Here is a 27,101-nt window from a genome sequence, read left to right on the forward strand (position 1 = left end):
CATTATTGTCTCCAATTCATTAAACAAATTGTTGAATAGAAACTACGGGCTTAACATAGTTTTTTTTGTTGTTGTTTTTGTTTTTAAAGAAGTGTTTTCTGTTTTTTTAAAACCACATTTTATTTTATTTTTTGAGGAGGACACAGCTCACAGTTGCCGATGTGGGGATTGAACCGGCAACCTTGGTGTTATTAGCACCATTGTCTAACCAACTGAGCTAACTGGCCACCTCCGACTTTATGTAGTTTAACATAGGTCCTTTTTATTTAGTTATAGGTTATATACATTTATCTAATGGTGTATTTCCATTTGCTTATCTAAGTGTATACAGTAAGTACTCACTTAACGTCATTAATAGGTTCTTGGAAATAGTGACTTTATGCGAAATGATGTATAATGAAACCAATTTTACGATAGGCTAATTGATACAAACAAATGTTAAATTCCTATGGAATATTTATGGTCACAAATCATGTCCAAACTTCTAAATAAAAACCTAAAACACTTCTAATATTAAACATTGTAATAAATGTGAGCTGTACATATATTCAAGAAATATTAATAAAAACAAGTAAGATAATTCTTTTCTAGCCTGCTTATTTCAATTCAGGGTCATGGGTGGCCAGAGCCTATCCCGGCATTTTAGGGTGCAAGGTGGGAACCCAGTCTCGACAGGACACGCTTCCACTGCAGGATGAACTCACACACACACACCCACACTCACCCATCCTGGGACAGTTTACCTGTCATTTCTCCTAATGCGCTTATCTTTGGGATGTGGGAGGAAATTGGAATACCCAGAAAAATCTACAGACATGGGGAGAATGTGCAAACTCTACACAGACAGTGGCCCTAACCTATAATTGATTTTTCCGTATTAACATTTATAGCAAAACTGTTACAAAATGATGTTATTTGAGGACCTTCTGTATTTTTATTTTCATGCAAGCCACCTCAGTCATTTTGGAAAGTAGCTAATTAGTCAAATAATGCATATTGAGCACATGCAATGTGCTAAAATGCGTATCAGTGGAAAGCTAATAGGAGTCTCTGCTATGGAGGTGCCTACATTCAAGTGAAGATAGGCAGTAAAAGGAGACTAGAAAAGCTCTGAGTAATAAGGTGAAAACTCCGCCACGCCATGATCTAGTCTTAGTGCCTCACAGTGCCAAGGACCTTACTGAGAATAATTAGGACCGCTGAATTGAACAGACTGAAACATAGGAGAAATTGATTTAATCTTTTAGCCTTGATGATGGACTAGAATCTGGGGGAAAGTCAAGGGACAGGCAGAGTATATGTAGATAAATATGTACAGTGTGTGTGTAGTGTGTGTGTCTGTGTGTATATATATGTGTGTATATATATTAATATTTACATATATTAATATTGGGGTGTGTTTTTCATTATGTGTGTGTACATGTACACACACACACACACACACACAGACACACGGTGCCAAAAAATGTATACACATTTTAAGAAAGGAAAAAACTGTTAAAACTGTAATACTCAATATATACCGGTAACAAAAGATGAATACAAGTCATGTGTATACATTTTTTTGGCACCCTTGGTATGCATGTGTGTGTGTGTGTGTGTATATATATTACATTTACTCTGCCTAACACACATGCACACGCACAGTTGACCCTTGAACAACACACATTTGATCAGTGTGGATCCACTTAAATGTGGATGTTTTTTCAATAAATACAGTGTCAGTGTGTTTTGCATCCGTGGATTCACCTAACTGCTGATGTATAACAAAATTCGCAGATGTTGAGGGATGCCTGTATGCTTTGTTCTACACCATTCAAGTAAGAGATTTGAGCATCTGTGGGTTTTGGTATCCACAGAGAGTTCTGGAACCAATCTCCTGCAGATACCGAGGGCTGAGTTGTTTTGGGGGAGTCAAAGTTATACTTGGTTTTTCAGTTTTTCAATTGCAGAGGGTCAAGACTCCTACCCCTCTGTTTTTCAGGGGTCTGCAACACACACACACGCACGCACGCACGCACGCACGCAGGGGCTGGGGGGAGAGAGAGAGAGAAAGAGAGAGAATATTGAGGACATAAAAGAAAAGGGACACATTTTGGACATTATTATAAAACAAAAACTTGAACTTTCGTCTATTTTTTTTAATCCAGTTTGCCTCTCTATGTAACTAAGTTAGTTCTCAATACATCTTCATTGAATGAATGGAGAAGAAATTGATTTCAAAGCATTATAGGAAAATAGGATGCTCACTTTAGATAAATCTAAGTAAAAGCTGAGTACTAATCACGTTAGGGCATAATAGAGTCTTTCGTTGTGTGACAATGCTTGCATAAATAGTATAAGTTTGTACACAAATTATAGATGTACAAAAAGTAGCAGAGCATTCTCTTTCACTGAGTTATACCTAGTTAATTCAGACCTTTCACATACTACATACTCATTATATTTGGCTGTATTCATTTAAAAAAATAAAGCCAATCTAAACATGTCTAATGACAATGAAAAGTTTAAAAATAGGTTATGTTAGCTATTTAGTAATTAAAATGAGCTGACTTTGATTGGTATTAAGTGTTAGTCAGTTTTGGAATACCAACTTCCAAAGCCTTATAAATTGTGAAGTAACACAACTCTGGCACTAATTGGGTTTTCTGGGGAGCCTAATAAGGTTGCATGTCATTTACTTAGCGTTGCCTCTTACCACTCTCTCTTCGGAAGTACACTGGGATGAAGGTGACACGACCTGGCTTCTCTCGTGTCCCTTTGAGTGGTGATTATGAGCTGGCTGTATAACAAGGACCCTACCCCCTCAGAAAAAATGCAGGGAACTTCATCATTGCTAAGAAATAACGGTAAGTCATTAAATGCAAGGACTAATCATATTGTGAGTGAGTGATCATCTAGAGCAGAAAGAACTGAACGCTTTTTGCCTTCTACCAATTCCCGTGCCTTTTATCACTTTCTCCTAGGAAGGGGAAGGGTAGAGCACCCCAAGGCTGGAAGGGGGTGACTCCATTTGGTTTCTCATATCCCTTTCAGTTGTGATCGCCTGTGAGCCCTTAGCAGGTCAGCAGACTCAGCTTTCCCTTTGCTCTTTGTTTTCTGTTTCTGATTTCTCCGAGGCAGCTGGCAATAAACTTCTTGGAAAAATGCTTTTCCTTTGGGCTTCCTCCTACCTCTCTGGCCTCTCTTTCTTGGTCCTTTTTTCTTGGCTCTTTCCTCTTTCCTCGGTATCTAAATGTAGTAACTCGGGACTTGCATTACTTTTCTATTGGTGCATAACAAATTACCACAAATTTAGGGGCTTAAAGCACATTTAGTATTTCATAGTTTCTTTGGGTCAGAAGTCAGGGCACAGCTTAACTAGGTCATCTGTAGGACTGCAGTCAAGTTGTCACCGGATTTTGGGGTATCATCTGAATGCTTGGCTAGAGAAGGACTTATTTCCAGTTTTACTCGTTGTTGGTAGAATTTATTTTCTTGAATTCTATAGTAGTGAGGGCATCATTATCTTGTTGGCTGGAGGCTGGACCCTTTAATGAAATGCCAGTTAGAGACTGCCCTCAGTTTCTAGATGCTGCCCTCAGTTATTTGCCAGGTGGGTTCCCCAACATGGCTGCTTGCTTTCACAAAAGTCAGCTAGTAAAGGAAAAACTTCAGCAAAATGCGTGCTATAATTTTATATAATGTCATAATGTGATCACACAATGTAATTCATATATATCCTGCACATAATCTTTTGGTTAGAAACCAGTTACAGGTGCTGCCCACACAGTAGGGATTAGAAATCATAGAAGGACATGACCACCAGGAGGCAGGGATTATGGAGTCACGTAGGAGACTACCTACTCTCGGGCTAGTCTTTCTGCCTTCTCTCTTCTCTGCACTCTTGTATCTCATTGTTTAAATACTGTCAGTGAGTGGACGATGTTCAGTTTTGTAGGTAGAGCTTGATTTCCATATCTAAACTCCACTCTAATACAGCCAACTGCTTGCTTTGTATTGCTCCTCTTGGGTATATGTAATGGACATGTCCGAATAAAAATAATTTTCTCCCCCAGTAACCTGCTTTTTCCATAGTTTCCCGGTCCCACTTAATGGGAGCTCTATCCTTTCAGTTGCTCAGATAAAAAAATCTTTGTGTTTTCCTTGACTCTTCCTATTCTTTCATCCAGTTTATCAAACTTTTTGTAAAATTTGCCATTTCTTGGTTAGTATCCTCATCTTCATGTGGTACTAGAACGTGATGTAAAAGATAGGTCACTTGGTGGCTCCCTGGCAACCATTCCAGTCCTAGTGGGCAGTAAACTCTAGCTCTATTTTCTAGCAACTGGCTCAGGGCCTGCTTGTAACAGAGGGACCACATGGAACCCCAATACCACCACTCTCTCATTTGCTGTCGATGGAAACTCATGCGGCTTTGCCATATACCAGATTGCTTCATGTCAAGTATTGCCTCTCAGGACTTGTTTTACTCCAAAGTAACACAGGTAATGGTAGTCACCAGGCTCCTCTCCTAACATACTCTTCCTGCAGGTTTTGCTCCTCTGTGGTCTGTCCTCTTTTCATCCTATGTTCTTTTTTTTTTTTTTTTTTTGCCTTCTCCCCCATATCCTCAAAAACTGTGTTAAAATCTGTTTCTGCATAGGTGGGACTTCCCATCATTCACATATACTTTGGTCTAAAGTAGTAGATAAATGTATTATTTTCTCCAGGTGTATTTTTACTTTATACCAGCACTCTTGTTATAGAATGGTTTTTTCCTTTCCTATCAACAGGATTTAAGACATTAATATGCTTGTTGAGTTGATTTAGGGCACAAACAGTAGAAAGGTTCATGCCTATTCCCTTGAACTTATATTGAATAAGTAGCTACCTACTCTTCATGTATATTAGGTGAACCTTGGCTAGAATGCTCCCTATTTGAGCTTGGGCACAGGTACATGGTGACTCATAGAGGCAGCTGATAGAAAAAAAGGGGTGATCTCCTCTACATTGGTTAGAAAATTTTATAAACTCCTTATTCACAATAGGAAGATAAATAGCTATGTCTTCTTCCTTTCACCATACTTTGTGAAGCTTTCCTTTCAACTTTAAGTTATTTCTGAAAGTTTTTAAAATCAGGTACATTTATATAAAAATATTACTGTTAACGTAGTAGTATAGCGTGAGTTTTCTCTGGGTAATATAGCCCACACTTATCTTTTGTCTTACTATTTTCTTGAAGCCTCACACTGATTTTCTAATTATATTTTTAGGAACCTGAACCTTGAACTTTCTGAGGAGAGCATCTGAACTTCAGAATTCCTACTAGGTAATGAGAAAATATGGAAAAGGGCCACACTGTCAAGATTAGAATTTCACTAGTAGTGTCAATTTTAGATAACTTGGAGAATCTCCCCTTTTTTATAAATGAAAACAAACAAAACAAAAGAAATCTGAAGGTCGGGTAGGAAATTTTATAAAAAATAAAATTGACAATGAAACCGTTTTTTAAAGTTGTATGTACTCTTAAGCACTCTATTATTCAGAATTAGCCCAACAACAGAAAGAATAAGACAGATGCCAGTCCAAATAAACAGATGTTTTCAAAGTAAGATACTTCCTATCAGCAGAAAATGTTTTACTTAATACACTTAGTCTTAACAACATAAACAGTTGAATGCAAAAGCGAATGTGTATTTTGTCAGCAAACAATTTGGAGAGATAAGCACTTGATGCGAGTACTACATGCTTACAAAAATCTTTCATTTTGGCCAGCTGAGATTACCACGTGTTTAAAATGTCATCCATCATTTCAGTGTTAAGAGCGCCCCCTGGTGTGATTGTATAATCATATGTTTATGAGACATTTAGACATTTTTAAAACTTAATTTTGCTATTACATGGGGATGGGCATTTTTTTTTAAATGGTAGATTGACTTTGTCAATATGGTGTGTAACTACCTGGAAATCTGAATTAGTTTTTTTTCTTGCTGTTATCCATGGTTATATCTGTAGTCAGTGGTCAACTAGAGAGTAGAATTTGGGACTGTCTCATCCCTAAACTTGTTCAGTTTAAGGTAATAACCAATAACATATCAAGTTGTAAATGTAAAATTATATGTTTAGATAAAATTTTACAGGGTGATCAAATCCTGTGATGGTATGGTTAAGTGACAAATTGCAGTCTCTTTCTGGTAAACTCATGGGCACTTTAATAATTAAACATGAAAATTCAGACATATTTTGTGTTTTAAATATTCATGGTGTGAAAAAAACTAACCCACGTTTTGAGATTTTTCTTACCACCCAGCAGTCCCCCTATAACCACAAAACTTGCACATTTAAACACAATTCATCCCTGAATCATAAGTAGAGCTCTTATCTATCCGCTCAAATCACCCCAGTCCCTTAAATTCTCATTCAAAATTGTCAGCATAGTACCTATTTTACAACTACCATATTTCCTTGCATTTAATCTGTAGTCCTTTGGCAATAATTAAACCATCCTTGCAAAGTGAAAGTGCGCATAATATTTTAAACTACAATCTGTAAATTTGATAATTGCAATTCTATTTTCCCCTACTCTCTCTTCTCCAGACTAAATTATTTTGATGGTTTCTCATAGGTTCTATGTTCTAAACTTCGTCATTTGCAGGGTTATAATACTGAACCGTTTGCAGTAGACAGTTTTTACTTTCATTTTTTTTCTTTATGCTCCCTCTCTCATTCAATTCTGCCTTAAGCTCAGTGCAATATTTATATTAAGTCCTGGCGTGTTGAAAGGATATCTTCTAAAATGTAGAGTACAGACACATCAGAGCAATGAACCTACAATACTATAACTGTGTTTGAATCCTGGTTCTTGTATGTATTAGCACTGCGACCTTGGACAAGTCACTGATCCTGCAGAGCCTCAGTGTCTTCTGCTATAAAAGTCACTACTTCACAGGATATTGTTAATTCATCCTTTACATTAATATGGATTTAAGACATATTATAAGCCAGATTTGAGGCTGGGTGCCTCATGAGCATTTATTTACTTGTCACAAAAATTCTGTAAACTAGGTAATATTTCTATATTATTGATGAGGCTTAGAGAGGTTAAGAAACCTGATTAATGCAAAAGCCAAGACTCTAATCGAGGTCTTTCTGACTTAAAGTGAGCTCATCACCAGGATGCTGTGCATTTGTTTTAATCATATTTACTCGTTTCTGCTAATTTGATTTCATTGATCTTAAGGTCAAATAATCTCACAAGGCATTGACATAGGGAAAAACCAATCTTTTCTAAAAGGGGAAGTGGATCCTGCAGCATGGATGCTCTTCTCATCTGGAAACCAGGATGACTTTGGCATTTATTTTTCTGCACAGTTTTTTCAAACTCATTAAGAGATTCCTTTTCTTAGCATGATTGAGCTGGTACAAGCAGTGACAGGACTATTGGTTTAGTGAACCTTAAGGTACATTTATACATAATATAAAGGCAGGATAATAAAATGCTAATTTTAGAAACTGTTGCATACTTCAACTCACCATTTCTGTTGGTTTTCTCTGGAACTGGGAACATAAACTATGCCTATGTGCCATGCTATTCTATTTAAGTATATAATTATTTGGATTACCTCCGTGAAGGTGCATCATTTTTCTCATGGTTTAAGAATTTTTTCCTGATATTTTAGATTTCGGATTTTATTCTTCAATTGCTACAGATGCTGATGTAATAAGTTTCTCATTTTGTTAATAAGTTGTTTTGAAGTCTACTAAGTAGAAAAATGCTATGAACAGGCTTGTTCTTTGCTTAGTAAAATCTGGTGTTTCATATTATCCCCTTGGTCCTTGAGAATTGCTCTAGAAAGTAGGCTGTTCAACTATGATTGAAGAGCACATTGAATGGCATTTGGCTCAGTGACTTCAGTTTCAATGGCTGAGGGACTGTTTCCTTGTTGATTTTGTTTCATGTTATTCTTGGGTCAGATGCATAGGTGTTAATATGAACAAGTGTGTATATTATTATATCTTACTGAGGTAGCACATTAACCCAAACATATGCCATCCTTAGGAAAGTCGTCTCAATCATCATCGTTGAATCAATGAATGATTGAAGAATTGGGAGTTGTCTTAGTTTTCTACCCTCATTTCTGCTCCACATCTACACTTGTTCCCCCTGCCTGCCCACTACACACACACACACACACACACACACACACTTCTTCAATATGTTCTTTAACTTTGACTTGTTTAATGTCTATGGAATCAGTACCTATTTTTCCAAATTCTCTGATGTTGTTTTGGGTTAGGCCCTCATATTTTTCACTTGAACAACTGGAATAGTCCCTTCGCTGAATTCTCTCTCTCTAATGTTACCTGTCTCCAATAAGTTGTCGCCAGGGGGACCACAATAATTTTCCTAAAGCATAGACCTAATAATAGCTTAAAATTATTTTGTGTCTCATTAATTTGGTTCTTGCTTAGCAAAGCAACTATTTGGTTCTTGCTTACCTCTCTTCTTATTTGTCTCACTACCATTGTCCTTGCCCTTTGAATTTTGTGCTTTGAGCCACTGAAAAAATTATAAATCCCAGAATGCTTTTTCCTTTCTTTGCCTTCTGTGCCTTTACGCACTAATGCTCTACGCCACTAACACCGTTCTGCACTTCTTTCGGTGCTGGGCTCCTTTTTCTCCTCCTATGACAATTCTTTCCCAACAAAACTCCCACTCCGCAAGCACACACCACATCTAAGTTAACCTATACTCAAGACCCTGAAAGACCCTATACTCAGTCTGTCACTGCAAAGACCAGTTTAAAGTGGGCAGCTTGAAGGCAAGTATTATATGACTGCATGTATCATAGTGCCAGATAGATAGAAAATGCTCCGGAAAACATTTATTTGTGAAGCCCATGAAGAAGCTGAATGAAAAACAGAAATATACTGTGTTAGGATTCCTGGGAAGCCCATCCCTCAATCAGGCTTTAAAGTGTATGGATCAAAATGCCTGATCCCAGTCTCCTGTTATTAGGCAGGATGGGGAAGCAGCCATTGGTTGACGTCATATGCTCTCTCATTTATGTTGACTCGTTTCCCGTTACATCGAGTCTCTCAGCATTCATATACTCAGTATGCCTCTGTGACAGAGCTTCATCGTGGCTTACTTACTCAATATTCACTCTCCTCTCCTTCTTACTTGTGGAATCCCGGTATCATTGCAGGCAACCAAACAAACAAAGAAACAAAAACAAAAAAAAGGGAGAGAAAGGAACTATAAGCCCCTATTTTCTCATTCTTCTTGTTGCTATGGGAGACAATCTGTCATTATTCTGTTCAGTGAAAAATATAAAGAGAAATCAGATGGAATTTCTGGGAAGGTTCTGCTTTCTTGATGTAGATATTGCCTTGTCTTCCTTCTGGCCCTTTCTTTCTCATTCCTGGAAGTTACACATGATGACTGGAACTGGAGCAGCCACCTTGCATCATTAAAAGGACATGATTATTACTGAGATTTTAGCTATGACATCCTTGAACTTCCAAATCGATACCAGTATTTTCCTTCCCCTGGGCTTCTTATTACATGAGAAAAATTTCCCATCTTGTGTGTAAGTCATTGCTATTTGGATTTTCTGTTGTATCAACTGACTCAATTCCCTAACTAATACTTATTAGTATTACAGTTAAAACAAATGCATTAGAAGTTACCAGTGTACGTTTCTTACCTCTCCACTTATATTTTATATTTGTTAACTCGACAACCATGTATTGAGACCTACTGTCACCTTGTACTACCCTAGGCTCTAAGGCATAAAGACTGGAACACCATTCTGTGAAAATGGTTTACAGTTTCATGGGGGAGGGGGGCCACAGAGACATACAAATAATTACAATATACAATGCAGTGCAATATAAGATAGAATATATAATCTAGTAAGTACCACCATAGCATATGTAGAAAAACCTAAGGTTAAGCAGAAGAGAGTATTTGCAGCTTGATCAAGCTTTCCTAAAATATTGACATTTTTGAAATCAGAGAAACGAATGTCTCATCTGGGATTTCAGGCAACCTGCACAGGAAGGACTTAATCCTTGTGCCTTTTCAATGACACAGTGTAGGTGGTCACTTACTTTTATGTGTCAGCCTTGCTGCCTCTTACTAATAATTAAAATGAACAGTCTCGGAGACCAGAGGTAAAATCCACACTTTGAACTGCTGACAGGCTATCTTTGGAAAGACAAATTGGTGAAAAGCAATCTATGGGGGGGCGGGGGCGAGGTAGAGGGAGGGCAAGAAATGACACAGGAAGTTGCCAAGGATTCTGTTGACACAAACTGAAGCAGTAAGCCAAGCGCAGTAACAAGGAAGGCAGTAAACAAGAAACTATAAAGCTCAGTGGTTGGAAGGCAAGAGTTAGTTAGTGGAGAGAGACATCAAAACATCAGGCAGCCGACAGCCCGGAACAAACTCACAATGAGAGAGGGCTAGGGAACAAGCCTCCTCAAGAGAGCGTGAAAATAGGCTGCTCTACTCTGGGACTCTCAACAATGTCTGTGAGGAAAGCCAGAGCAGATTATAATAAGGACAGTATTTATAAAATTATGGCAACTCAGAGGAGTTAAAATGAGAAAATAGTTTCAAAATAAAGCATAAAAATTATAATCAGTTGTTGTTTTAAAAAAGCATTAAGTGCTCAAAGAACTGATTCAAAAAGAGGGTCCAGGGACATTGGCATTGATTTCAGTGCTTGATCTTGTGATTTTTTGGGGTCCAGATTTTGAAATAAAAAAATAACCCTGGAAAGGCAAAGTCAATGTGGAATAACATTTCTGGGATTTCAGGCCTTGGGATAGCTACAGAAGGAAATTTGAGCACATTACCATTTGTTCTAACTGTGACACACAAGGTTTTCCCACATGAATAAAAGGAAAGCTGCCATTGATCCAGGTTTGAATAATAAGGACTGATCATTTCCATTCTTTCACACACTTGAGAGAAGCTATAAACACCAATAAAGCATCAAGACATGTTTGTGCTCTCACAAACTACTCCCTATTTTTACTCTACCCAGGATTAATGGACTAAGTTATGCTTTGATGCATGACCACCAGGGTCTGATAGAGAATTATAGATGCCCTTCTATGGCGCAAACCCCATTTTCCTGGGGGGAAAAAAACAAAACAAAACAGAGAACTCACGTAGGTACCAGGTATTTTGGCTTCTATGACCATATTCTATCTGTACTCTTCATCTAATAAGGAATGCCCATTGCCTCATCTAATTAAATTTGAGAGTGGTTTTCTGAAATATCTACATCTATATATAATATTGTTTGCATTTTAGTACACATATATTTAAATACATAATAATAATGTATAATGTAATATTGTAAATGATATAAATTATTTCTCATGTAAGATATAGCTAGTTCATTCATGTTTTTTTTACATTGTAAGTGCTACATCTGAGGCAGCGTAATTACTTTGCATGATGTCAAATGCCATAGAATAGGGATGTGACTTAAATTCCTTTTACCTTTCCTTTATAATTTGATTCTGATCTAGAATGTATAAATTTACCTAAATTTTTCTTGAAACTATTTTGCTTGTGGTAGGCAGGCTGCTTTGCTGCATCTGTGAAACACCGTAGTGCACTTTTAAAGAAGATTTACTTTCTACGCATCCAGGATTCAGTTAATACCCACGTTTACCTTATCCATGTGTTCTTTATGATATTTCAGCCTAAGTCTTTCACAATGAGGAGTTCTGACCTTTCGTATCTTTCTTCATTTATAAATATTTTCTATGGCTTATTATTATTACTGTTCCTTTCCATACGTTACCTTGTTTGGTATTTTTGAAATGTAGCAACAAACTGCATGAGGCAGTATAGGAACACATAAAGCAGAATGTTTCAAAAAACCCTTATTGGATACTGAATTGTCATTGCTTTTCTAACAGTACCATTTCCTCCTGATGATGAATCTTATTACCGAAATCATACATTCCTGATTTTTATAAACAAATGCATGATTATAGTGAGCCATTAATATTTGATGAATATGACTTGAAGATTGCATTAGATTTTCAAAAGAGATCAGGGACATATAATAATCAAGAATTAGTTATGAATATGCATAGGAGTTTAATTTAAAGAGGTCGATTATTTCTTAAACTTTCTAGTATTCTCATAAGATTATTTATATAGGAAGAAATTTTCTTTTAATGCCAGTAGTTTTCATGTATACAGAAGCCAAGTTAATTGCTTTCAGTAATTTGTATCTATACTTGTATGTTTGGATCTCATTTTTATGTTGCACAGCCTCCTCCAGGTGAGTCTGATACATACCGGTATATGAAAAAATTTAAAAATATTCAATAAAATTGTGCAGAGTAACAACTCTTATAATGAAATGATTCTTCGAAATGTGTTTAAGGTTTGTGTGATGACTTCAAATTAAATATAATTGCAAAGTATGCGTTATGAACTGAATGTTTGTGTTCCCCCAAAAGACATATGTTGAAATCCTGACATCCAATGGGATGGTATTAGGAGGTGGGGCCTTTGAGAGGTGACTAAGTTTAGATGAGGTCATGAGGGTGGAGCCCCCATAATGGAATTAGAATTAGTAGTGTAAGAATTATAACTACAATCAGTGTAAGAAGAGAACAAGACTGGAGCTCTATGTGAGGACAGTGAGGTAACCTATGCACACTGCAGACCAGGAAGAAAGCTCTCACCAGGCACCAAATCTGCTGGCATTTTGATCTCTAATTTCTCAGCCTCTAGAACTGTGAGAAATAAATTCTGTTATTTAAGCAACACAGTCTATCATATTTTGTTATAGCAGCCTGAGCAGATTAATGCAGTATGAATTGGGAGCCAGGAACAATTTGAAAAATTTCAAATCTTTTTCTAATTAAGGTTGGTTAGTAAACTCACAGCTGCCTTCCAGTATCAATAAAGAATGGCAACCAAGTGACCAATAAAGAAGGATAACCAAATGGGCATTACTTGAAAGATAATCTATTAGGAAATAGAATATTTGGAAATATACTGCAGATATTTTCTATAACTAAATTGCAATATTGAAAAACTTGGTTAAATAGAATGCCTAGAGAACAGTATTCTAATTAATTGGATCTTTGATAAAAATCGAGCTGAATTTCCTTTGTCAGTCAGTCACTTTTGAGCATCTTCAACTAATGCTATCCTTATCTTCTCTCCTTTAATATCAGTCATAAGTGAATCTTTCTTTGCACTTGGAAACTTCTACTCTGAAGAAGATTTCTCATTGTATAGTCATGTAAAGAGATAAAGATGAAAAAGGTATAGGTATATATTTGCAAGGGAATTGTCTAATACCATTTTTTCATGTGTGTCATTTGCCACTTTATGTCACTAATGGGATACGAAAATTCTAGATGACTAAAGTTTCCAATTAAAATTTTATTGAAAATAATACTTTCAAATCTTACTTGTTAAAAGTATTTTTCAATAGATGAATTTATAATGAAGAAAAGTTGCAACAAATAGCCTTGCGCATACAGTTGTGTCTATGTGCAAGTATACCTGAAGGTAAAAATGATGTGCATTTGTAATTTGGATAGATGCTTCCAAATTTTCCTTTACGTTATACTGTCATACATATTCTCACCAGCAATATGTGAGAACACCCGCTTCCTTACACGTTTCTCATCAACACAGTGTGTTTTCAAATTTTTGAGTCTTTACCAATCTATTAGGGAAAAAAAAAAGATGTTCTCAGTCTACTTTAGACTTGTATTTCCCTTATTACGATTGAGAATTTTTTCATGTTTAAGAATCTTTCATATTTTCATTTTGATGAATTATCAGTTTATATACTTGGCCATTTTTCTTTTGAGGGATTATTTGCAAAGGATGTGGAGATTTGTACATTGCCTGTGATATTAGTTGGTATTACTTTTCTTAATTTGCTTGTCTTTTGATATTATCCCTATAGGATTTTGCCATTCGTTGTTTTTTAAATGAAGCGACTTGTTTTAAAAATCTTGTTTTTAGTGAATAGAATGGTTTCTAGGTGAGAGTATTTTTAAAAACTTTCATGGTTTCTTTTAGTAATTTTATGCATATTCATTTTATATACTTAAACGGTTGATTTATTTAGAATTTATGCTGTCGGACTGATGAGGCAAAGTCATAATCAAGATGAAAAAGAAAGGCGTTGGGATAATAATTAGAGTAAAATACTTGGGAAAGAAAGATGGGTCAGAGCAATCACATTGGCGACCTAGTTGTCCTAGCGTATTTTATGGAAAAATCCATCTTTTTAACATCAATTGGCAAAGCTGCCTTTATCATATGCACGACTTCCAAATGAGTTATTTTCAGTTTTTTTGTTATTGACATATATTTGTGCTTAACATTACCTTGATTTAGCTGTTGCACCTGAAAATGTTTTAACATTTTAGAGGAGTATTGTTCCCATACTTTTTGTCTTTTTAAATAAATTTCCCAGTTTTTCGTGCTTGTATGTTTTACCATCTAAACTCTAGAATCAGCATATCTAGCTTTCCAAAACAAAACAAACCCTGCTGACATTTTAAAATTGCAATCATATTACACTATAGCTTGACTTGACAGGAAGAATTACTGTCTTTATGATGTTGAGTGCTCCCATCCAAGAATATGTATATCTTTCCATATTTTCATTTTATTTTTATTTTTCAATCATTTTAATATTTCATAAAGAAGTCACATGTTGTTTGCAAGAATTTTGTTCTTGTCCATTTGATTGCTTTTTCTAGATTTCTTACGTGTTTTATTCCAGTTATTCTTCCAACTCTCTTATTCTTCACCTTTTCTTTGACCTTGCTTATCAGTTCTACAGTTTAGAGCTACATATTTATACTCTTCTTTTGAACTGGATTTTTATCTTCTTACTTGAAATGTTTTCATGGCGTTCCAGTTTGTCAACCAAACAACGTTCACTGTAACTCACTATATCTTCAACATTCAACATTCTTGCGCACACTCCTCTTTTTGCTTAAATTGCTGTTATCTACAAAGATTAAATCTACATGAACTGAAGCTACTGACAGTTTACTTATACTTTCATCTCTTTTCATATGGTTTCTCCTCCCAAAACTATTAAGTTCACATGATTATAAAGTGACAATGGTCACATAGCCATCAATTCTCATTAATTTTTCTCTGTTTCTCTACCTTGCCCCACTTTTCATGATTTGATACGGTTTGTTACCTCTTCTTTCTTGAAACCCTTCCATTATGTTTAGTGACACTGAGTGTCTGAGTCTTACTTCTCCTATTGAATCTTAGTTCAAAAAGTGTATGATCTCTAGGAGTGTGTATTTTGACCATACTCTTTCTATACTTTCTCTTTTGAAAGGTCAACTACAAATTTGAATTCTACTCTAATTTAAGAAAATGCCTCCCATTGTCCAGAGAAAACAGTAGAAGCCGTATGTTAAACATGGTAGAAACTTTTCAGACAATGTTCCAGTATTTCTGTGGAGCAGACTCTCTCTCTCTCCCCATCCATCCTACATCCTTACTAGGGTTTTCTTGAGCAAAATAAACAAAACAAAAAACATTTCTTGTGCTAACCCACTTAGATGCCAAGGTTCTTCTGGCACAGCAACTGGCAGTACCCTAACCCGTACAATTGCCCTTTGACTATTTCCTGTAGACACTTCAAACTCATTATGTCCAGAATACATTTACTTATCTTCTGATAAACCTGATTTCTGGAAAGGAAAAACTCCTATGTCCTCTCGATTACTGTTCTGGGGACCAAATATGTGGCTTTCCCACCCACACTAACCTATTCTCCAGCATTAGTTCAGAATTGATACTAACAGAGTTAGCAGTGACCCTATAGGCTAAGCATTTGGTCCCACAAGTTGCCCCCACTTCAGAAGCCAGTTGCAAGTAGTAGGTCCCCAGGTTACCCACAACTTCTGTTTGATTTGGCTTCTAATCAGAGGTTTCCACAGCATACTCTTTATGCCTGATAATTTGCTAGAGTGGTTGACAGAACCCAGGGAAGCAGTTTACTCACCATTGCCAATTTATTATAAAGGATATTTTAAAGAATACAAATGAACAACCAGATGAGGAAGTGTTCCAAGCTAAGGAGCTGCTTGTCCTTGTGGAGTCGGGGGTGTGCCACCCTCCCAGCATGTAGATGTGTTCACAGACTGGAAACTCTCCCAACCTTGTACTTTTAGGATTTTAATGGAGGCTTCATCATGTTTGCATGATCAATTGTTAACTGAATTTCAGCTCCTCTTCCTTTTCCAGAGAATGGTGGGTAGTGTTGAAGTTTCAAGCTTCTGAGCATGACTTGGTCTTTCCAGTGACCAGCGCCCATCCAGGAGCCCACCAAGAATCACCTCATTAGAACAAAAGATGTTTCTGTCATACAGGGCATTCCAAGGGTGTTCAGGAATTCTGTGTCAGACATTCATATCATTCAGGAAAATATAAGCGTTTTAGAAGATCTGTGTTAGGAACTGGGGTCAAAGACCAAATCGTATTAGCAGTAACCAGGGGCGTGTATATATATATATATATCTATATCTATACACACGCACACATATATATACATAACACATATATACACATATATACATTTATATGTATACGTATGTATATATGTGTGTGTGTGTGTGTGTGTATTAGGTTGGTGCAAAAGTGTGGTTTTTGCAATTATTTTTAACGTTTTGAACGGCACTTCTGTACCAGCCACACACACACATATATATGTATGTGTGTGTGTGTGTGTGTGTGTGTGTATACACACATATACATATGTATATAATCTCACACCCGATCTTCCTTCTTTTCTCCTTTCTAGCAATGAATACAGTGCACTACCAGTCACTTAGACTAAGAAAAAACTTAGTCATTTTAACTCACTACTTACCCCCCTGACCCAACTGCTTCCCATTGCCTAGAAAATTGTCCCTGTATGCATTGTTCCTCTTCTCTCCATTCTTATAGCATCCCTGTTTCAGGGTTTCATGATTGGTTTTCATTAAATTTATTAGAACGACATTGGTTGATAAAATTACATAGGTTTCAAGTGTACAAGTCTGTAATGCATCATCTGTACGTTGCATTGTGTGTTCACCATCCAAAGTCATATCTCCTTCTGTCACCATATATTTGATGCTCTTTACCCTTTTCTACTTTTCCCTCCTCTTCCCTCTGGTAACCACTATACAGTTGTAGGACAATTGTCGTAACATTGTAACCAGTCTCCCTGTTTCATGTCGTGTCATGGCGTACCATGTCATACTCATTTCATTTTATGTCACATCCATTTCATTTCATTTCTTTTCATGCAACTGATTAATGTTCCTCACTTGTTTCTGATATGCCATTACCTTTTACCCAAATTTTATGTAATAAAATTCAAAATACTTTATCTGTGATCTGCCCTTCAACTTCATCTTACTGTCATATAGCTCCCCCTGTGGTACAATTCATTGTGTGAACTGAAATACTTGTGGTTCCTTTGCATACTCTTTATTTTCCTACCTCTCTTTATTCTCTTTACTTGGAACGTCTTGCCCCTCGATCTCAGAATACCTAAATTTTCCCTAACTTCAAGGTCTAGCTCAAATGTGATTTCTCCCAGAAAGCTTCTCTGATCCCCTTTTTAAATAATTTCTTCATTCTCCAAAGGATGGTGTGTCATTTATGACACATTGCTTTTCTTATAGTTATTCTTGTATGTCTTATCTTCGCCACTAGAGAAAGAGCTTATGATGACACTCTTTTCTTAAACAATTACTAACAGAATTTTACCTGAAAAATTGAACATGTAAACATAGGTAGCAACATTTTTTGCAAAAGATTAAATGTGGGTGCATGTTGAGGTAGAAAATAGATCTCTGAGGGATTTGTAAACAGATTATTCTTAGACAGCATGAGATACACTTACTCCACGGTCACCAAATGATTGTTACTCAATGAGAAATGTTACTTCATTATGTTTAAATAAACTGAATCAAGATTCATGACATATTTTTTAATTTAAAAACAAGATGAGTTTTGGCAGTATGTCACACATCATGAAAAATAAATATATTCCCTTTAGAGGGGGAAAAAGTAGTGACAAAATGATCCTTTGATGCTCCCCAAGGAATGCTGTGTCCATTTTGAAATGTGGAAAGAGTAATCCAAAGCACATGCTTAGAATACTGCTGGTGTCTTCATGGTTTACTCATCACTTGAAAAAGGAGTAACAGTTCAGATATAGATATATGGACACAACATTACAAAAATGTTAAGAAGCATGAACACGCACAAACAATTGTTTCCTTTACATGCAGAGAATTAATTATACTTCTCTGATGTCAGTCTATGCAAGGCTTCCTTCCCTCCCCCCTTTTTTCATTACTTCTTAATTGATTCCTTGTTTCCACTGGCATTCCTCTCCACTCAAGCTCCTATTATATTTTGAGTTAAATGTATCTTTGAAAATTAAATAGCATTACTCTGTATATGTGTGTATTCATGTGGTTTTAGTTTACATAAATGACATTGAATCATTTTACCTGTTTTAATAGGTTTTCTACTCAGCACTATTTTTTCTTATGATTTATTAATTCTGCTCTGTGCATCTAATTCTGTTTTTCTGTTGCCTTGACTTCCATCTCATGCACATAGCACATTTTCCTTGTCTTGTCTTTATGATCACACTTATTGTCACAAGAAGGTTTTGTAGGTCACGTGCACATAGAATTTCACTAAGTACTTCCTGATTGCTTGGCAGAATGGCTGAACCATTTTACAGGCCTGGCAGCTTAATTTCACCCTTATACTTTCTAACATTTGATACTATGTAACTTTCTGATTTTTCTCAATTTGAAAACTGGTAATTTGAAATTTGTATTACTTTAGTAGGGAATATGAGCCTCTTTTTCATATACATAGCTTTTTATCCACTCTTTCTTTTCGGTTTTCTGTCTTTTCCTTGTTGATTTTTAGGAGTTCCTTAAAATTCTGGATTTAAAACTTTGTTGGTTTTAGGCTTCGCAAATATTCCTCCTACTCTTTAATCTTTCTTTTAATTTGGTTTATAGAATTTATTAAACAGAAATTCTTCTTTATGTTCTGTCAGATTCATTAGCTTTTTGTTTTATGTCTTTTTTAGCCAAATTTAAACAGTTATACTTTATATGCAGTAAAATGTATCCTTGTCAGGGGTGCAATTTGATGACTTTTGACAAATGTATGTGTGCTCACCACCACAATCAAGATATGTAAAATTTCCTTCACACCAAAAATTTCCCTCATGACCCTTTGCAGTCAATTTCTGCCTTTGGACCCGGTCTTATTTTACTATAAGACCAGGTATAATATAATATAATATAATATAATATAATATAATATAATATAATATAATATAATATAATACTGGGTCTTACATTAATTTTTGCTCCAAAAGATGCATTAGAGCTGATTGTCCGGCTAGGTCTTATTTTCAGGGAAACAGAGTATATGTATATAATTACCTCGGGCTTAATTCACAATCATTTTAACTTCTTAGATTATGAACTTATATTATTGAACTTATACATTTTAAGCTAAAATTTTCCTTTGAACTGATTACATGCATCTCAAAATTTTTGATATGTTATTCTTGTGTTGTTATTTTTTAATCCAGTAGTGAGTTACTGATTTTCAATTATCTTTTTGCTATAATCTTTGAGTTAGTTGTGTGGTGGTCATAGAATATAATCTTTGTGATATGAGTGTTTTAATTTTACTGTCACTACTTTTCTGGTCCAGATCCATAATCTGTCTTGTTGCACGATTGTGTGGAGTGTTCCATAAATGTCAATTACATCAAGTTGATTAACACACATGTTCAAATCTTTCATATTGTTAGTGATTTTTTGTTATTCTAACACTTGCTTGATTCTATGGTAAGTATATGTTTAACTTTACAAGAACCTGCCAAACTGTTTTTGAAAATGACTCTACCATTTGGAATTTCCATTATCAATGAATGAGAGTTCCTGTTGTTTCACATCTTCACCAGAGTTTGATTTGTCAGGATTTGTTCATTTGTTTTAATTTTAGCCATTCTAACAGGTATAAACCACAGTCTCCTTGTGGTTTAAATTTGTACTTTCCTAGTGCCTAAGGATGTTGAGAATCTTTTTCTATACTTATTTACCATGTATACATCTTTGGTAAAATGTTTCTTCAGATATTTTGCTTCTTTTCTTTTTTCCTTTATTGGTGTGGAGTTTTTTCTTATTATTGAGTTTTAATATATTTTACATATAAGTCTTTAATCACCTATGTGATTTGCAAATTTTCTTCCACTCTGTAGCTTGTCTTTTCATTCTACTAACAGTGTCCTTTGCAAAACCAAGTTTTAAATTTTGATTAAGCCCTAAACCAAGTTTTTTTCTTCTTTCGTCATATAAAAATACTTGTTACAAAACACTATATCTTACAGACTTTCTTTTCTCTTACATGTATTTTTTTCTGAATATTTTATAGTTTTATATTTTGTATTTACATCTATGATCCATTATGAGGTAATTTTTAAATACAGTATGAGATGTACATTGAGGTTCCTATTTTTGTTTTTTTTTTTGAATGAGGATGGTAAGCTCTTCCAGCAATATTTGGTGAAAAGGCTTTCCTTTTCTCATTAATTTGCTTTTTCAGCTTTATCGAAAGCTATTGACTATATTCATATGGATCTATTTCTAGGCTTTCTATTCTACTCCACTAATCTGTTCCTGTCCTTTCACCAATACCTCACTGTCTTAATTATTTTGTAATTGGTCTTGAAATGAGGACTATGAGTCGTCCAACCTTTTTCTTCTTCAGGAATGCTTGGTTAGTCTTTTATTTTTATTTATTTATATAAAAGTAGTGACAGTAAAATATAATAAATATATTTTTGTCTTTCCATATGGATTTTAGAATTAGCTTGGCGAGATCTATAAAAATGCTTGCTGGATTTTGGTTGTGATTGCATTCAATTTATGGATCAATTTTGTTAGAATTTATGTATATCTTAATATTGAGCTTTCCAATCTGTGTACGTGGCATAGCTCTCCATTTATTTGGATTTTCTCTGATATCTTTCATTAGTGTTTTGTAGTTTACAGCATACTTATTGTGAATTTTATTTGTTAACTTGGGTAGGTCATGGTACATAGATACTTGATCAAACACCATTCTGAATGCCACTGTGAAGATATTTTTTAGATCATATTAACATTTAAATCATTAAACTTTGACGAAAGCAGATTACTTTTCATAATGTGGGTTGGCTTCATTCAATCAGTTGAAGTCCTTAAAAGAAAAAAAAGACTGGAAGAGGAAAACATGCCTTTGGATTGCTTTCAGACTTGACTGTTTATACCAATTCTTACCTGGGTTTCCTGCATGCCAGCTTACGCTGCCAATTTTAGACTTGCCAGCCTCTACTATCATGTGAGCCAGTTGTTTAAAAGTCTCTTCTCCTCTCCCCCTCTCTCCACACACACTACACACACACACACACACACACACACACACACACACGGTCAGAAAATTAAGAGTGTGAACTCATCCTAGCAAAATTGCTACATACCTCATTGCTGAATATCACTATGGTCACCTTTGAAGTACTCCCCTTGGGAAGCTCTGCACTGATGCCAGTGCCTCGTCCACCCTTTAAAGCAATTTTGGAACTCTTTTTCTGGAATGGCCGGCCATCAGAGCTGTCGTCGTATTACCCTTGATGTCCTGAATGTTATCAAAATGTCTTCCTTTCAATATTTCCTTTATCTTCAGGTAAAGAAAGAAGTAGTTGGGGGCCAGATCAGGTGAATAGGGAGGGTATTCCAATACAGTTATTTGTTTACTGACTAAAAACTCCCTTACAGACAGTGCCTTGTGAGCTGGTGCATTGTCATGGTGCTAGAGCCATGAATTGTTGGCAAAAAGTTCAGGTCATTTTCGTCTAACTTTTTCATGCAGCCTTTTCAGCACTTCCAAATAGTAAACTTGGTTAACTGTTTGTCCAGTTGGTACAAATTCATAATGAATAATCCCTCTGATATCAAAAAAGTTTAGCAACATCATTTTTTGACTCTTGATTTGGATGGATGTAACTTTTTTGATCCTGGAGAATTGGCTGACTTCCATTGTGCACTTTGACACTTTGTTTCAGGGTCACATTGGTATACCCGTGATTCGTCACTAGTGATAACACAGCCCAAAACATCGCCTTGTCTCTCCAAAAGTTCTTGGCCAACTTTGACTTTCCTTTGCTTTTGTTCATTGGTGAGCTCCTTCAGGACCATTTTTGTACACACTTTTCTAATGCCAAGATTTTCAGTTAAGATTTTCCTAATTGTTTCTCTAATGATATTTACTTGGTCTGCTATGCTTCTCACAGTCAGCTGACGATTTTGACGCGCAATTTGACAAATGTTTGCAATGTGTCCATCAGTTCTGCTCATTACTGGCCACCCTGACCTCTCTTCATCAGTGACACATTCTCTCCCCTCAAAGAAACGTTTAATACATTTGTACACTGCCGTTTTCTTCATGGCGTTTTCTCCATAAACTTGGACTATTGTATCCCTGATTTCACTTCCACTCTTGCCAAGTTTAACAATAAATTTAATGTTTATTCATTGCTCTAATTTAAGCTCAGACATTCTCATGACATCACACAAAAACACGCAACAACAATAATGACTGCCATTTAGCAAGACACCACCACACACCCACATGAACACAGCTGTGAGACACTGATATACCAAGGTTATGAAACCTTACTGAGCTGTTTGTACTAGCATGGTGGCTAGTTCATGAACCTAATTGTCAGACCTCGTGTATATACTGTGTTTCCCCAAAAATAAGACCTAGCTGGATAATCAGCCCTAATGCATCTTTTGGAGCAAAAATTAATATAAGACCCAGTCTTATTTTACTATAATATAAGACCGGGTCTTTAATATAATATAATTTAATATGATACAATATAATATAATATAGTATAGTATAATATAACGTAACGTAATGTAACAATATAATGTAATATGATGTAACATAATAAAATATGATAAATACTGGGTCTTATATTAAGTTTTGCTCCAAAAGAACATTAGAGCTGAGTGTCCAGCTAGGTCTTATTTTTGGGGAAACACGGTATATGCACACAAGTAAAAAATAGATACTTTCCCCCTACACTATGCCCTATAGTCCTCTCCCTACCTGCATCCCATTCATGTTATATTTTTGTCTCCCTAGGGGTCTCTCATAGTTTTTATGTTGTAATTTGGGCTCTTTTAGTCAAATCCTCTCATTTTTGAAGCATATCCCATGTTGGTTGTGTAAAAGGAATCCAGTTCCTGTTAGTTGCCTCTCCTTGAGAAACAGAACCTCCCGTATTTTCTATTAAAAGCAACAGAAGGAATTCAGTACTTAAAATGTATTAAACACTTGACAGCAATTTTGGCAATGTGAGAGGGATATTAGACATAATTTCTGTTTCCTAGGCTTAGTTTATAATATAGTTAAACAATTGAGACGCCTTCAATATTCCATTATAATCCCAAGTATTTGACATTTGTGGCAATAATTATTACTTAACTTAGACATTTGAATAACACTTCAGAGATTATGCTGTTTATGCTCATTATTCACTTTGATTCTCCTTTCTACAAATGTGGTATAAGTAGTTGTCCATATATTAAAGATTGGGGAACTTAATGCTCAGAAGGATTAAATGACCTGCTTAATATAAAAAAGTAAATGGGAGAGCTACCTACCAGATCTCCATATTCCAAGCTGAGTTCTTGTTTCACTAAAAACACTGTTTTATGTGATCAGCGTTTGCCTATTGTGCCGTATCATAATTTACCTCAGTTCAAGTATAGGCTATAACATGTAAAGCCAAATATATTTAAGGTTAGTTTGGGACTCACTGAGAACTTCAAAGAATGTTGCTGCTATGTTTTCTTCTGGAAAAGTAATTTCTGTCAGAAGGCATTATCTATGCTATCTAATATTTTCTTTGATGAAAGTGACTGAATTCTCTCTGTTGCGTCTCTCAAAGTGCCTCTCATGGCTTTTACCTCATGATTTTCTATTGAAGTTAAATGATATCTTTTTAAAAATAATTAATTGAATGACTCTTTGGTTGTTTCCAACATAAATTTAAAAATAGTTAATTGAAAATCCATATTTGAATTGAATTCAGAACAAAAGAGCTTCGACTACAACAACCAGGCTTGAAATTCAGAGGTGGTTTTTAAGTATAAAGTCAGCATAAGTTAGTGGCTCTGACCTTAGTATGCATAAAACCTACTTGAAGAATTTGTTAAAATTCAGATTCCCAGGCTTCAACTGTAACGATTCTGGGTGATTTTATGTGGTGGGCTATTGAATATAAATTTTAACCTTCACTTAGATTGGACTACTTTTTGAGACACACGCCCTAACTGATGTTATGTGTTGGCGAAACGCATGCCATCAGATTACAGATTATTTCAGTCTGAATACCTAGCAGTCAGCCTTGGAGAAATGATATAGTTTCCTGTTGGAATGAAGACACTTCCTTGAAAGGTCTGGAATTTGGCTGTGATCATCCTAACTCTCATTTGGGACTGGATCAGGATTTCCAGTCACTACTCTGCACTTTGTCAAGTTTAGCGTTTATAATTTTTATTTGTTGCTTTTATTGATTTATCTGCCTCTGTACTGTAAGCTACCTGAGATTGGGATGCCATACTACTTCTGGCCTTAGGACGGGTGTTTACTGTGCATATGTAGAAAAAAATGAATGGGGCATGACCCTGAAGTCGTGCTACAGAGCGGGCTTTTGATGAATAAAGGCGATCTGGAATTCTCCAGATCAGATTTACCCTCATCTTACAATTGTTTTTCTGTGAAAAGTAATCATTTAATAATTCCTGTTATACAAGAAACTCTACCATTTGTCAGCCAACAGAAGCCAACTTTTAAGGGCTTTGTTTTAAAAACGGTAAAATTTGAGGTGATTATGCACATGTCAAAGTAATTCTAAAAAATTTTATTTATTTGTTCATCATTCCAAAAGAATTATGGAGATCCTGTAATATATTTACAGCCCCATATATACATTAATAGATAGAAATTCTGGGCTCTTGATTTTTGAAGTTTGCAGTGTTTGGGGAAGAAAGCCAGATGAGTGATTAACATATAAAGTGTGTGCTGTCTGCAGCAATGGCACATCTGAAAGCGTTAGCACAGAACAGAGGTGCTAAGTCTGTGGCACAGATAAGATTGATACACCGTCGGTGGCACATTTCCATGATAAAATAGGTGTGCCATGTCAGAGGGTACTGATCATAATAATGAAAACATTTCTGTGTACTTACTTTCCTTTCCATTACACCAAAAGGTGCTTCAAGTGTTGGATGCTGTCTTCTATGCTCAGGTATTCTTTACAAAGTTCACTGCAATACTCTGAACATAATGTGAGTTATGCTGAATGTGCAAGAGATTAATAAATAGTTGCTTTAGTAAAGGTGACTGAGTACATAAAAGGGGCATTGAACAATTGAGAATTGACATACAATTTTTCTCTGTACTCTTTCTCACTTTTCCAAGCATGGGTTGGAAGTTGAAAGAAGAGACAGGAAGAAAGGGGATAGAGAGGAAGCTAGTGAGTTTTAAATTTCAGTTATACAGATTAAATGGTTAATAGGTAACCTGTTACCATTCTTTGCTAGAGTCTATTTTGTTTGACCTCTGTATGGATGGACAATGGAAAGAATTAGAAAGGAACTGACACTTATTTAAATGTTTACCAAAAGCCAGGTGTTCTGCTAAGTGATTTGCATGAATTATTTTATTCTATTCTAACAAAAATTTGTGGTACAGGTAGAATTGTTACCTCTTTTCTATTGATGAGGAAACTGAGGCTCTGGGGATTTAAGTATAGCTACAAGGTCAAAAGCCAAGCTGGTATTTACACTTCAGCCCATCAGTTCCCAAAATCTATGATCTCGCCACTATAACATGCTGAATAAACTCAAGTATGATACGAATATCGACATTTTCCCTGTACCTTTTTTTTCTTACTTCTCTCTGACATTCTTTAGTCGGCAACTTTAATACGTTATCTAACTACAGGCTCCAAACATTCTGAATAATTATATAATCAAGCCATAATCCTAGGTCACAGAGTAAATAGCACTTTGTGAATTACTTTCCCCTCTTGAGGAAACATGATGAAGTTAAAGCAAAATTAGCATGAAAAAACCTAAGTCTGGTTGCGGAGTCAGGCTCACTGAAATTTAAAGAAAAACAAGAAGATGGGGAAAAATCCTCAAACTAGGGCAGCTGAAAGAAGGCCGGATTCTCTAATCATCTCAGTAAATTAGAGTTTTGCTATTGAGAAGAATTGGAGGGTCACCCCATCAAGACCCTCTTCACACATGTTTTCTTCCTAAGCTTCAGAACATGCTTTGTGTATGAGATGTTTGAATAACTCTTTGAACCTACGCACTTCTCAGTAGAACATAGAAAAGAACTGATTAGAAATTTAAATTTCAGAAACACTCAAAATTGCTAAAGAGAGATTTTCTTCCCAAAGCACTGTGCAGTGGCTTCCAGTGAGTCTTAATTATATTCCTTACAAAGGGTAACTGCACTTCCATCCACGCAGAACTGTAATGCAGATGAAATAAAATAATAGATGTGAAGGAACTTTGTAACAGCTAAAGCAGTCTCACATACACATAAATAGTTTTTGCAGCATATTCTTTACTGAACATGTAGCATTTTGAGTTTTTTGGAATGAATATATTGATGATATTTTCCTAACAGAGAGCTACTCAAAAATAGCATGAAGGCAAGATTCAGTAGGGAAAATAGCTTTAGAAAGTATCATTCTGATTTTTAATAAGTGAGGGAGGTGTAAACTGCAATAAATCTTTGAATTTCTTTGTGGACAGTTTTCTCTTAGAAAGTAGGAAAAGCAATCAAGTGATACAGCCTTAATTTTGGCTGTTGAGCAAGAACAATTGTGGTATCAATGCACTGGGAACATGGAAAAAAGTGTCCATATTATCTGAGAATAAAGACATATTATATTTATAAGTGCAAAACA

General features: G+C 35.6%; 1 protein-coding gene across 3 annotated transcripts in view; it reads left to right on the plus strand.

The window, feature by feature from the left end:
• The window catches only part of LOC117022452 (cytochrome c oxidase subunit 7B2, mitochondrial), a 100,412-nt gene that overhangs the window by 33,695 nt on the left and 39,616 nt on the right, over positions 1-27,101 (plus strand). Inside the window, exon 2 of one of the 3 annotated variants that reach the window (XM_033106526.1) lies at positions 5,256-5,311. The exons of the other annotated variants lie outside the window; for them this stretch is intronic. The gene's annotated coding sequence lies outside the window, so the exon portion shown is untranslated. The remainder of the gene's footprint in view (positions 1-5,255; positions 5,312-27,101) is intronic. 3 annotated transcript variants of the gene reach the window in all.

Source organism: Rhinolophus ferrumequinum, chromosome 5 (assembly GCF_004115265.2).
Source record: "Rhinolophus ferrumequinum isolate MPI-CBG mRhiFer1 chromosome 5, mRhiFer1_v1.p, whole genome shotgun sequence".
Taxonomy (NCBI): Eukaryota; Metazoa; Chordata; class Mammalia; order Chiroptera; family Rhinolophidae; genus Rhinolophus; species Rhinolophus ferrumequinum.